We start from the raw sequence: 12,683 nt of genomic DNA, 5'->3' as shown, positions 1-12,683 counted from the left end.
CCTGTGTAACACCCTCTCTTTGCATGTAGGTGGGACTTGCTGGTAGGATGGGATTTCACTCTTGTGATTAGATTATATTATGTGGCAGAGATGAATTTTGCAGATGCAGTTAAGGTCCCGAACCAGTTGACCCTGAGTTCATCCAAAGGGGGATTATCTTAGTTGAGCCTGACCTAATTAAGTGAGCTCTTTAAAAGAGAATCTCAGGCTTTTGAAGGAAGGGATTTGAAGCCAGAGACATGCTCTCCCACTGTCCTTGAAGAAGCAAGCTGCTGTGAGTTCTATAGCTACAAGGAAATGAATTCTTTCAGCGACACAGGAGCATGGGAGGGGAGCCAAGACTCAAATGAGACCCCAGCCCCAGCCAATTCTGATTGCCACCTTTGAGACCTTGATCAGAGAGCCTGGCTAAGCTATGCCCAGACTTCTCATCCACAGAAACTGTGAGATCATAAAAGCACATTGCTTTAAGCTGCCAAATTCATGGCAATTTATTATGTTGCAATGGAAAACTAATCCAGTCTGCTTTGTGGCTACCCCCACTCAAGGCTGTAGAGAAACCACACTGGACAGTCCAGACCTGGCTTTAATCTCATGGGGTTTGCGGTCTGGTTGGGAAGAAAATCTGCATTCAAGTATTTAAATCAGTGGCTGGACACAGTGGCTCACACCTGTAATCCCAGTGCTTTGAGAAATCAAAGTAGGAAGAGAGTTTGAGGCCAGGAGTTCCAGGCCAGTCGGGGCAACATAGCAAGATCCCCATCTCCACAAAAAATAAATTTAAAAAATTATATATTAAAAAATTTTAGATTAAAAAAAATAGCCACGTTTGTAGTTCTAACTACTCTGGAGGCTGAGGTGAGAGGATCCCTTATTTAAGGCCAGGAATTCAGGGTTGCAATAAGCTATGATCGCACCACTGTACTCCAGCCTGGGAAAGAGAGTGAGACCCTGTCTCTGAAAATAAAAGTTAAATCAATAAACGAGCTAGTTAAAAAAAGATTTTGAAAGAAATGAGCATGGCTTTGAGTCAGAGAGTAATTGGGGCGGAGGCTGCATTAGCGTGGTTGGTGGTCAGTGAGGGCCTTTCTGAGATGACTTTATGCCAAAATCCCAAGGCAGACAAGAAAGTGGTTGGTCACAGAGCCACAGGAATAGCAATCCCAGCAGAGGGAACAGTATGTGCATAGTCCTGGAGGCAAAAAGTGTGGTCCTATTTGACAGACCATGTGTAGAGTCACTTCTCACGGAACAAACCTCTGATTGTTGGCTTAGACTAGCACCCTTGAATAATATCTACCATTTCACATATTAAGCTTCTTCTACGATGCATAAACATGTCTTCATAGTCACAGTCATCTATACAGCTTTGGTCATCTATGGGGAGCAATAAGGGGCTCTCCAGATGTAATCCACAGCTGGAATCTAGTGCCTAGTAAGCCACAGTGTGGGTTTAGGGAGTGCAGGTAGGCACACACAACACTGGGATGTCTGTTTTATTTTCATTTACTTATATACTTACATATACTTTTTAATATATGTATTTCCTTCTTTCTTTCTTTCTTTTTGGAGATGGAGTCTTGCTTTGTCACCCAAGCTGGAGTGCAGTGGCACAATCTTGGCTCACTGCAACCTCCACCTCCTAGGTTCAAGCGATTCTCCTGCCTCAGCCTCCAGAGTAGCTGGAACTACAGGTGTGTGCCCCCATGTCCCGCTAATTTTTGTATTTTTAATAGAGATGGGGTTTCGCCTTGTTGGCCAGGCTGGTCTCAAACTCCTGACCTGAGGTGATCTGCCCATCTCGGCCTCTCAAAGTGCTGGAATTACAGGCGTGAGCCATTGTGCCTGGCACATATATGTATTTCGTGTGTGTGTGTGTGTGTGTGTGTGTGTGTGTGTGTGTTACAGGGTCTCACTCTGTCGCCCAGGCTGGAGTACAGTGGTGCAATCTCAGCTCACTTCAACTTCTGCTCAAGTGATCATCCAGTCTTAACCTCCCAAGTAGCTGCAACCATAGGTACAAGCCACTATGCCCAGTTGATTTTTGTATTTTTTGTAGAGATGAGGTTTTAACATGTTGACCAAACTAGTTTCTAACTCCTGAGCTCAAAGTGATCCACACGCCTCAGCCTCACAAAGTGCTGGGATTACAGGAGTGAGCCATCGCACCCAGTCACATTTTTGTATTTTTTTTTTTTACAGTTGCCTGAAATTTTGGCAGGGAGCACTGATTTTTCCATTATAGTAATTCTATAATGTCGGTTCTACAAAGATATAATTTCATAAAATAAAAGCCACCAATTTTAAGTGAATATTTTGTTGAGTTTTGACAATTGTATGCAGTTATATAAATAACCACCATAACAATCGTAATCCAGAATGTTCCCTCATCCCAAAAAAGTTCTCTCCTGCCCCTTAGCAGTCAATCTCTTCTCTCCACTATCAGCCCCTGGCAACCACTACGCTTTTTCACTTTTGTTTCGAATTTTCTAGAATTGCATGCAAATGGAATCTACATTGTGCCTGGCTTCATCCTAAACATACTATGTGTTGTTGTTGTTTCGTTGTTGTTGTTGTTGTTGCTGTTGTAAGTACATGTGTATAGTGAGTGAGGAGGGTAACAGAAGTGAGAGAGACAGTGCTGTGCACAGCTTGTATAGGCTTGAAGGTTGAATGCCACACAGAAAGACACAGACACACAGACAGACAGTTCAGCCAGCAGGGCAGGTTGGGCAGCATTATGGGGCTTATAACACTTGGTTGATCAGTGAGAACCGGCGGAAGATCTGGCCCAGGGCTGGAGGCACCAAGGCACCCTGGAGACTCCCTGGTCCAAGGTCCCAGGTGGTGGTGGTGGTGGCGGCAATGGGGCTCAGCTCCCATCATTCAAGGCCTTGCAGGCAAACTCAGGTGGCACGAAGGCTGTGCGGTGTGCATCTGGGCTATGGTATTTCAGCTGCATCTGCTCCACCTGCTGCTGTGTTGGATGCTGCACAGGCTCCCAGGGACATGGGTGCTCATGTTCTCTGCACAGCATGAAGCCAGTCTGGCCACAGGGGTGGATGGGGACCATGCAGTCGGTGTAACCCACCATGGTAACTGACAGAACTGCCGCATCTCCTTATAAGGTGCACTGCAGCCACTGGTGCTCTCCCTGGCAGCAGAGAATTCCATCCTCCCTGAGGGCCACCTTCATCTGCTGATAATAGGCTTCCTTGAAGAGGCTTTCAGCCAGGCCCATGTGGTCTGAGAAGTCAGTGACAATATCGAAGGCATCATGGTTCTGTTGCATGAACTCAAAACCATCACCCACATGAAGGGTCAACTTTGAACTAGAGTAGCAATTGTCCATGCCTGGCAGGAACTCCTTAGAGGCTTGGATGACATCCTTGTCAATGTCACACTGGACCACAGACTCCATGGAGAGGTGCTTCCCCACCTCATGCAAGACACAGATCTCTGCCCCTGATGATCAGCACCTTTCTTGGGTTGGGGTGGCTGCAGAGAGGCAGGTTGGGTATCATCTCCTGGTAGGAGAACTCATCCCACTCTGTGCCTGGGATGACATCATCCAACACCAGCATATTGCTATAGGTTTTACTGCAGAAGACAAGGATGTTCTGGTAGTGTGAGCGCTGGTTGTGGAGCAGAGACAAGGCCTGCCTGGACCACAGGCTGCATGTCTGGCAGAACCAGCCCTCAGGGATGGCAGTGAGGCCAGAGGCAGCAGGGCCACTGGGGTCAGGCTCCATGGTGGGCAGGCATGAGACTGGTGTGGGGCATGGACCTGGGACTACAGGACCTGGGACTACAGGTAGCCATAGTACCCTGGGACTGGCTGCGTGATACTTTCGAACTCCATCCCTGCTGCTTTTATCAGTAAATCACTTTTTTTTTCTATTGCTGTTGAGTAGTATTATATTCCATTGTAACTACATACACTGATGTGTTTACCCATTCACTGGGAGATGTGTAGATTTGTGTTGTTTCATGATGAATAAAGCTGTTATATGTGGACATATGTTTTCATTTCTTTTGGATAAGTATTTAGGAGTGAGATCACTGGGTCAGTGATGTGTGTGTTCAACTTTAGAAGAAACTGAACTGTTTTTACAAAGTGGTGATACCATTCGAACTACCACCAATAACAGGAGTGTTCTGTCAGTTCCAAATGTTTGCCAACACTTGGTCTTGTCAGTCTCTCTCTTTAGCGATTCTACTGGGTGTATCGTGGCATCACATGATGATTTTACTTTGCATCAACAAAGACGTTGAGCATCTTTTCATGTGCTCAGCTGCCACTCATACATCTTCTTTGGTGAAATGTCTATTCAGGTCTCTTATCCCTTTTTAACCAGATTTTTCACTTCTCAACACTGAGTTGGTCTCCATAACCTCCACCACCAGATGCAACTTTCATTATTATGTTACATTTTAGAGTGAAGGGGACTCTGTAGATGTAATTAAGATTGAATAATCAGCTGATCTTAAAATGGGAATATTATCTGGGATTATCCAGGTGGGCTCAAGACAATTACATGAACACTTAAAAAGCCAAAAAGGAAGGCAGAGAGATGCAAGGCATGAGAAGGGCTCCACACACTATCAATAGCTTGAACCCAGGGAGGACCACATGGAAAACATGAGAATCAAATGAATTCTGCCAACAACCAGTGAACTTGAAAGAGGACCTGAGTCTCAGATAAGAACCAAAGCCTGGTGGATACCTTGAGGTTAGCCTAGTCAGACCCTCAGAGGAAAACCCAGCCACATCATGTTGGAAAATGTAAGATAAGACACGGTTGCTGTTTTAAGCCCCTAAATTTGTGGCAATTGGTTAACTAGCAGTAGAAAAGTAATACACTATCTCTTTATAAAAAGCAAAAAAAAAAAAAAAACACACAAAAGTTAAATTAAGAGAGCCATAAATTTCAGGAAAACTGAGAGTGCATATTCCTTTGTGGAACTGAAGTATTTACACCCATGTATTGCTATGCAAACAAAACAGACTTGTGTTGAAAACTACAGCCAACCCCTTCCCAAACATATACCTCCTACCTGACCCCCGTGGGCATTTGAATTGGTGACTCCATTTTTACAGTTTCTGGAAACTAAGTTCTCCTTCTCCCATGTCAGGAAGCCCAGGCCTCTTGGTTCTCAGGGAAGGTCCTGCCCACATTTTCTGGATGATGTCATCCCCGCAGGAGCCAAGGCTCTATTTGGAGGTGTTTTCTTCCTTTCTCTCTGTGTTTTGTTTTGTTTTCTACCTTCTTAGACCCAGGAACCAGTCCAAGCAATGTGTGCTTCCCCAGCATGTTAACACAAATGGCTGCTTCCGAAACTGAAGAGGCACAGGCTACCTTAATTATGTGGTTGCTATTGAAACACTCATGTGATAGACAAAACCTTTCATTTGGGGAGAAAGTTAATTGTACACAAACAAGAGCACATTTCATTTCGAATTAAATTCTTCAACTTTCCCTCTGCAGAGAACCCTTCAGTCATTTCTCTCCTTTTCTTTTTGGCGGACCCCTTTTATGAGAGATTTTCTTGGCAAACAGGGCCAGGCTTTGAGGTCCCAGGAGGGTTTTGCTGTCACTTGCTTTCATTGGTCATTCTGTTGCCTCTGTTGAAGCTTCACTGGCTCCTTGAGCTATGACCCTCCCACCCCAGCCCTGTCTCTTTCTAATGCAGTCCCCTCCCCTCAGCCTCTAAAGTGTAAAACTGTCCCAAGTCCATAGTACCCTGCCCTCCCCAAGGCCGGCAGTGGCCCGAGGTAAGCGAATGATTAAACATGATGAATAACAGAGCAGAAGATGCAGCGTGGAGAAAGAATTCACTTTAGCTGCAACTCCAAGATTTATTGTTGAGTGACACAAATAATGAAATCATCAGTCTTCCTTTGACTAAAAAAAGGAATCCACCACAGCAAGTTTGAAAAGGGCAGGGAGGAAAAGTTCTGCCTCCTCACTGGAGCAGTTCAGGGCCTGGTTGCTCTGTGATCTCCCTGCCCAGCTAATCTGCCCTGGGCATCCTGCAGACTATGCAGAGGGGACATCGCTGACCTGTCACCTGCCTGGTTGCTCTGATCCTGAAACTTGCTGACTTACTTATAGGAGGAGAGGACGGTCTCAGGTCTGTGAGGTGTGTCGCTGGTATGCCAATGGGTGTTTTCTGGTTCACACATCATCACACAACACAGTCCTTGGCCTGGGCCAGGAAGGTGCATTTCTTTCTTTCTTTTTTTTTAGATTGAGTTTCACTCTTGCCCAGACTGGAGTGCAGTGGCACAATCTTGACTCACCACAACTTCTGCGTCCCAGGTTCAAGCGATTCTTCTGCCTCAACCTCCCAAGTAACTGGGACTACAGGCACATGCCGCCATGCCCGGCTAATTTTTGTATTTTTAGTAGAGACGGGCTTTCACTATGTTGGCCAGGCTGATCTCGAACTCTTGACCTCATGGTCTGCCCGCCTTGGCCTCCCAGAGTGAGATTACAGGAGTGAGCCACTGCACCCAGCCGGGGAAGGTGCATTTCAAAGCTGGCTCTCACACAGGGACCTCTGGGGCAGGCTTCCTAAATGGGAGGGTGCCCAGGCCTGTGCAAATCTGCTCTTCTTCAGCCCTTCTTTCCTTTAGCTGGTCATTAGCCCTGGATACTCCAGCAGCCATGACCTGGAGCCCATTCCATGCGTCTCACTGTCCTGGGTTGAACTATGTCCCTTTCAAAATTCCTTTCTTGGAATCCTAACCTCCGGTATCTCAGAATGTGCCCTTCTTTGCAGAGGTAATCAAAGTAAAATGAAGGCCAGGCATGGTGGCTTGTGCCTATAATTATAGCACTTTGGGAGGCTGAGGAAAGTGGATCACTTGAGGTTAGGAGTTAGAGACCAGCCTGGCCAACATGGTGAAAGCCCGTCTCTATTAAAAATACAAAAAAAATTAGCTAGGTGTGGTGGTGTGCACCTGTAATCCCAGCTACTCAGAAGGCTGAGGCTGGAGAATCATTTGAACCTGGGAGGCAAAGGTGCAGTGAGCCAAGATCGTGCCGCTGCACTCCAGTGTGGGCAACAGAGTGAGACTCTGTCAAAAAAAAAAAAAGTAAAATGAGGTGATTCGAGTGGGCCCTCATCAAATATGACCAGTGTCCTCATTAAAAAAAAAGGAAATTTGAGCACAGAAACACACATAGAGGAAAGATGCAAGGAGAATATGGCCCGTCTACAAGCCAATCTATAAGCCAAGAAGAGAGGCCTGGAACTCAGCCTTCCCTCACAGACCTCAAAAGGAACCAATCCTGCTGCCACATTGATTTCGGACTCCTGGACTCCAGAATTGCAGGACAATCCGTTTTTGCTGTCAAAGCGCCTTGTCTAGCATACTGTGTTATAGCCGCCCTTTCAGATTAGTGTCCTCACCAACAGACATGTTTCATTTGGCCCTCTCTCCTTTGTTTTTGTTTTTGTTAAATGAGCCAACAGCCAAGACTCAAATTATCTTACATAAGAATCTCTTTCACCAAAACTCTAGACATTGGCCAAGCCTACATGGCTGGAGCTAAGCAGAGCCCTCCATAGCCCCCGGTGCTGGCCACTGTCTCCCTGGCACCAAAACCAGATGTCAGCTATTATTTGTCTTAGGAGGGTTTAGTTCCAGATGCCAGGAACCACACTAGCCATGTTAAGTAGAAAAGGATTAAATACAGGGGACTAGGGTCCCACCAAAATCATGAGAAGTACAGGGGTGCAGGCTGTAGTCTAGGTCCTCAGAAGTGACACCCAGAATAGGACCCCAGAACTGATCCGCCAGGACATAAATAAACCACATAACCAGGCACTCCAGGGAAATGGGGTAGGGGGCTGGCTGGGGGAGCAGGGGGAGGAACTGCTGAGTTGAAGGACACACCAGGGGTCAAGAAGCAGCTGCTTCCAAAATGCACCCCCACCCCACTGTTACACAGAGAAGCCAAAGATAGCCTCTGAGTATTGGTCCCTGGGCTGTTCCTCCCTCCCTCCCTCCCTTCCTCCTCCTCCTCTTCCCCCCCCCCCCCCCCCCCCCCCCCCCCCCTTCAGACAGAGCCTCACTCTGTCACCTAGGCTGGAGTGCACTGGTGTACTTGGCTTACTGCAACCTCCGCCTCCAGGGTTCAAGCAATTTTCCTGCCTCAGCATCCCAAGTAGCTGGAACTACAGGCGCATGCCACCACACCTTGCTAATTTTTGTATGTTTAGTAGAAACAGGGTTTCACCATGTTGGCCACGCTAGTCTCAAACTCCTGACCTCAGGTGATTTGCCTGCCTCAGCCTCCCAAAGTGTTGGGATTACAAACGTGAGCCACTGTGCCTGGCCCATTTCTTTCTTCACAGCAAACTGAGCCCCGTTACCTCGAAAGTCCACCGGTGTCAAACTCAAATTTTTACACGTGATTCTTTTTAAAATAACCCAAAGATATTTTTAGCCATTTAGAGCCTGCCTGCTTTCCCTACCCTGCAAAACCTCCTGTGGCAGCTCTTACTCATGCATAAGATAGAAAGCCTTGTCATTATAGGGCCCCCAAAATTTCTCTGCCCTTGGGAACACCCTCACCCAGAGACTCCCTGGCAGGTTATACTGCTAAGCAACATCACTTCGTCACACAAGCCCCTGCCCCCAGAGTTCCCTTGCCCTCCCTGGCTTTTGCTGTGAGGGACTTTCCCTGCTTGCAAACCTGTCAAAGTACTGCCCAGTGAAATGAGTGTGTGCTACTGCCACTTCGTGGTCAGATTTTCCCCCGATCAGCCCCCAAATCCCTGGAACAAACCCACAAACTGAATGGCCATGCCCTAGAATGCTGATGCAGAAAACCCAATCCTTTCCACTGTGCCACCGGCCGGAGGCATTAACTGAAGTAGGGGCCTCAACTCCTATACATCCAGGAGCATGGGAAATGTAGGTTTCAGCTTTCTGGCCTCTGCAGCCCTGGAAGCTGCCCAGGCAGAGGTGTCCACCCATAATACTCATCACACACTGACCTCCGGCTACAGCTTCTGCTTTCCTGACACAGACCCCCTTCATTCAGACCCCCGATCCAAGGAAGCATCCTCACATCTGCCACATGGTGAGGGCTTGGAAACCAGGTGGGCTGGACTCTAATCCTCCAACTTGCTCTCCAGGGTCACCGAATATCCAGGATTGTCCAGAACTCTCCAGTTTTAACACCGATAGTCCCACGTCCCAGGAAACCCCTCAGTTCTGAGCCAATGAGGATGGGTGTCCCCACACTCCTTTCCCAGCAGAGCCACCCCTACTTTTTCTGCAAATGATTCCAGTGAACAACAAGGATTCTTTGCTAAAAGTGACTGCACATAATCAGTCTACATCACCCCTAAGATAGAAAAGAACATTAAGTTATGGTGCAGGATTTCCCAAAACAAGGCTCCAAAAATGATTTGAGTCTTTTCACAAATTAATGCTGCCTGTTTTTCTTTTTTTAAATAGAGATGAGGCCTCACTGTGTTGCCCAGGCTGGTCTCGAACTTCTGGCCTCAAGTGATCCTTCTGCCTCGGCCTCCCAAAGTGCTGGGATTATAGGCATGAGCCACCACACGCAGCCTGTGCTGCTAACTTTAATAGTATAAGAGTACTTGTACATTAGACAAAAATAAAACTAGCATATGAAACATAGAATTAAAAATAATAATAGAAGAGATTGTATAATGCAAATGATAAAAATCATGACAGTAGCTCAAGAACATCTGAGATTTGAGAGCTCTGTTGCAGTAGGAAAATCTAAGCCTGGGAGCCTGTGGCCTGGGAGAGGCTCCCTTCCTCTTCACCTGCTGGCCATGTGACAGTGGACATGCTGCATGACCTTGGAATCCAGCTCCTTGTGTGTAGCATCATGAAGCTGCCATGGCTCTGTGCGTTCTTCTCCCTCAAATGCAAAGACCAGATGTGTTGTGGATGCCAGGATGGGGCCTGCACAGGCTGACCCCCAGTTCCTGCTGCTGAGACCTCCTGGTAAGACCCTGGACTCATCCTCTTTACTTCTGATCCCCAGTCCCTCCTTTGTCTGAGAACACCCCACAGAGCCAACCACGAAGTCCCTGTTTGAATTGAGTTAGGTGTCTGCAACTTGCAGCCAAAGGGCCCTAATGGATACAAATGACTCTAGACTGGGGGTCCCCAACCCCCAGACCACAGACCACTACCGATCTGTGGACTGTTAGGAACCAGGCTGCACAGCAGAAGGTGAATGCCTGGGCTCCACCTCCTGTCACATCAGTGGCAGCATTAGATTCTCATAGGAGCACAAACCCTCTTGTGAACTGTGCATGCAAGGGATCTAGGTTGCGAGCTTCTGATGAAAATCTAATGCCTGATGATCTGTCACTGTCTCCCATCACCTGAAGGTGAGACTGTCTAGTTGCAGGAAAACAAGTGAAGGGCTCCCACTGATTTGACAATATGATGAGTTGTGTAATTATTTCATTATATATTACAATGTAATAATAATAGAAATACAGTGCACCATAAATGTGATGCACTTGAATCATCCTGAAACCATTCCCACCCCCATCCCAGTCCATGAAAAAAATTGTCCTCCATGAAACTGGTTCCTGGTGCCAAAAAGGTTGGGCTCTAGATGCTCCCATCATCCTGGATCCTGGGGGAAAGTACCTAGAAGTCAGGCTCTTGGGACACCAAGTAAGGTGAACAAGGGGTATGGAGAGAAAGTAAACAGCCTTTGGGATAAAGGACATAAGGAGAGAAGGATCTCCCAAGAGGACTGCCAGGAAAGTCCACTCCGTGTAGTCTTAGTTGAGCTAAGATGCGGGACATGGAAACGCCTGGGGAGAATGTTCCAGAGAGGGCAGGACCTGAGTGGGCTGAGTGTGGGATGCAGGAACGTCACCGAGGAGCTGGTGGGATTACAGTTGTGCGCCACCAAGCCCGGCTCATTTTTGTATATTTTGTAGAGATGGGGTTTTGCCATGTTGAAGAGGCTGGTCTCGAACTGCTGACCCCAAATGCTACCCGCCCCCCCCACCCCGCCCCTCGACTTCCCAAAGTGCTGGGATTATATGCGTGAGCCACCACCTCCACCCATTTTTTAAATAAGAGATTGAATCAACAAAAGACACCCAGTCTGTGGTAGCTGGCCTCCAGTGATCCCCCCTTTCTGGGACTTGGCTGTCCCCCGCCATGTAGCACTGTATTTGGTGGGAGTGATCAACAGTATTTGAGAGAAGTGATGATGCGCCACTTCCAATATTAGGTTATAAAGGCAGCAGTTTCCATCTTGGTCTCCTCTCTCTCTCCCTCTCTTTCTCTTCCTCCCTCAGAAGCCATGTGGTAGAGAGGCTTATGTGGTGGAGAGGCCTGTGTGATGGAGAGGCCCGTGTGGTAGAGAGGCTCGTGTGGTGGAGAAGCCCATGTGGTGAGGGACGAAAGCCTCCTGCCAGTAGCCACATAAATGAGCCAGGAGGCCCATCTACCTCCAGCTCTTACAAGTCTTACAAAACTGCAGCCCCAGTCAATAGCTTGCCTGCAACTTCGTGACAGATTCTCAGAATCTCAGAATCCTGATCCTCAGAAACATGTGAGATAATAAATGTTTGTTGTTTTAAGTCACTAAGTTTTGGGAGTAATTGTTTACAAAGCAATAGATAACTCATCCACAGTCCCAGTTTAGTTAACTCTCCTATATCTCAGAACATAATCCTGGCACAAAACATGCTGAGCCGGGACAATCATTTGTCACCTTCTTACAGTGATCTAGCAATGTCTTGTCCTCTCCACCTCCAAGACTTCCAGGATTAACTCCATTTTTCTCTTTCAGCCTGAGCCCCCAGCCCAACTGAAGGTGGGGGCTTCCAGAACTTCCCCTAGCCAAGATCCCCATGAGCTTTGCCCTTCCCCAGTCCTGATGCTGTTGCTGGTTAACTTTCCTGCAGACCCTTTTATATGGGGCCCCAAAAGACTCAGGGAAAAGAAACAGACATTTACTATGGTACATATAGACTACGGAATAGTATGCAGCCATGAAAAAGAAGGAAATCATGTCCTTTGCAGCAGTACGGATGCAGCTGGAGGCCATTATCCTAAGTGAATTAACACAAGAACGGAAAACCAAATACAACATGTTCTGACTTATAAGTGGGAGCTAAACATAGGGTACACATAAACATAAACGTGGCAATGATGAACACTGGGGATTACTAAAGGGGAGAAGAAAGGAGGGGGAAAGGACTGAAAAACTACCTATTGGATACTATTCTCAGTTCCTGGGTGATGGGATCAATTGTACCCTAAACCTCAGCATCACACAATGTACCCTGGTAACAAACCTACACATGTACCCCCGAATCTAAAACAAAAGTTGAAATTATATTTTAAAAAAAAATGGCTGGGTGCTGTGGCTCATGCCTGTAATCCCAGCGTTTTGGGAGGCTGATGAGGGTGGATCACCTGAGGTCAGCAGTTTGAGACCATCCTGGGCAACATGGCAAAACCCTGTCTCTGCTAAAAGCACAAAAATTAGCCGGGCATGGTGGCGAGTGCCTGTAATCGTAGCTATTCAGGAGGCTGAGACACGAGAATCTCTTGAACCCGGGAGGCAGAAGTTGCAGTGAACCGAGATTGTGCCATTGTACTCCAGCCTGGGTGACAAAGCAAGACTCGGAAAGAAGGAAGGAAGGGA

The 12,683-nt window shown here is 47.2% G+C and overlaps 2 pseudogenes; one reads left to right on the top strand and one right to left on the bottom strand.

The window, feature by feature from the left end:
* Positions 1–2,872: 2,872 nt before the first annotated feature.
* On the bottom strand, positions 2,873–3,752 carry LOC111534515 (annotated as a pseudogene).
* A 6,199-nt stretch (positions 3,753–9,951) lies between these two features.
* Positions 9,952–12,683, top strand: part of LOC116418817 — a 188,167-nt pseudogene continuing 185,435 nt past the window's right edge.

Source organism: Piliocolobus tephrosceles, chromosome 5 (genome assembly GCF_002776525.5).
Source record: "Piliocolobus tephrosceles isolate RC106 chromosome 5, ASM277652v3, whole genome shotgun sequence".
Taxonomy (NCBI): Eukaryota; Metazoa; Chordata; class Mammalia; order Primates; family Cercopithecidae; genus Piliocolobus; species Piliocolobus tephrosceles.
The sequence above is the reverse complement of the archived record's forward strand: the minus strand, read 5'-3'. Positions and strand labels throughout refer to the sequence as shown.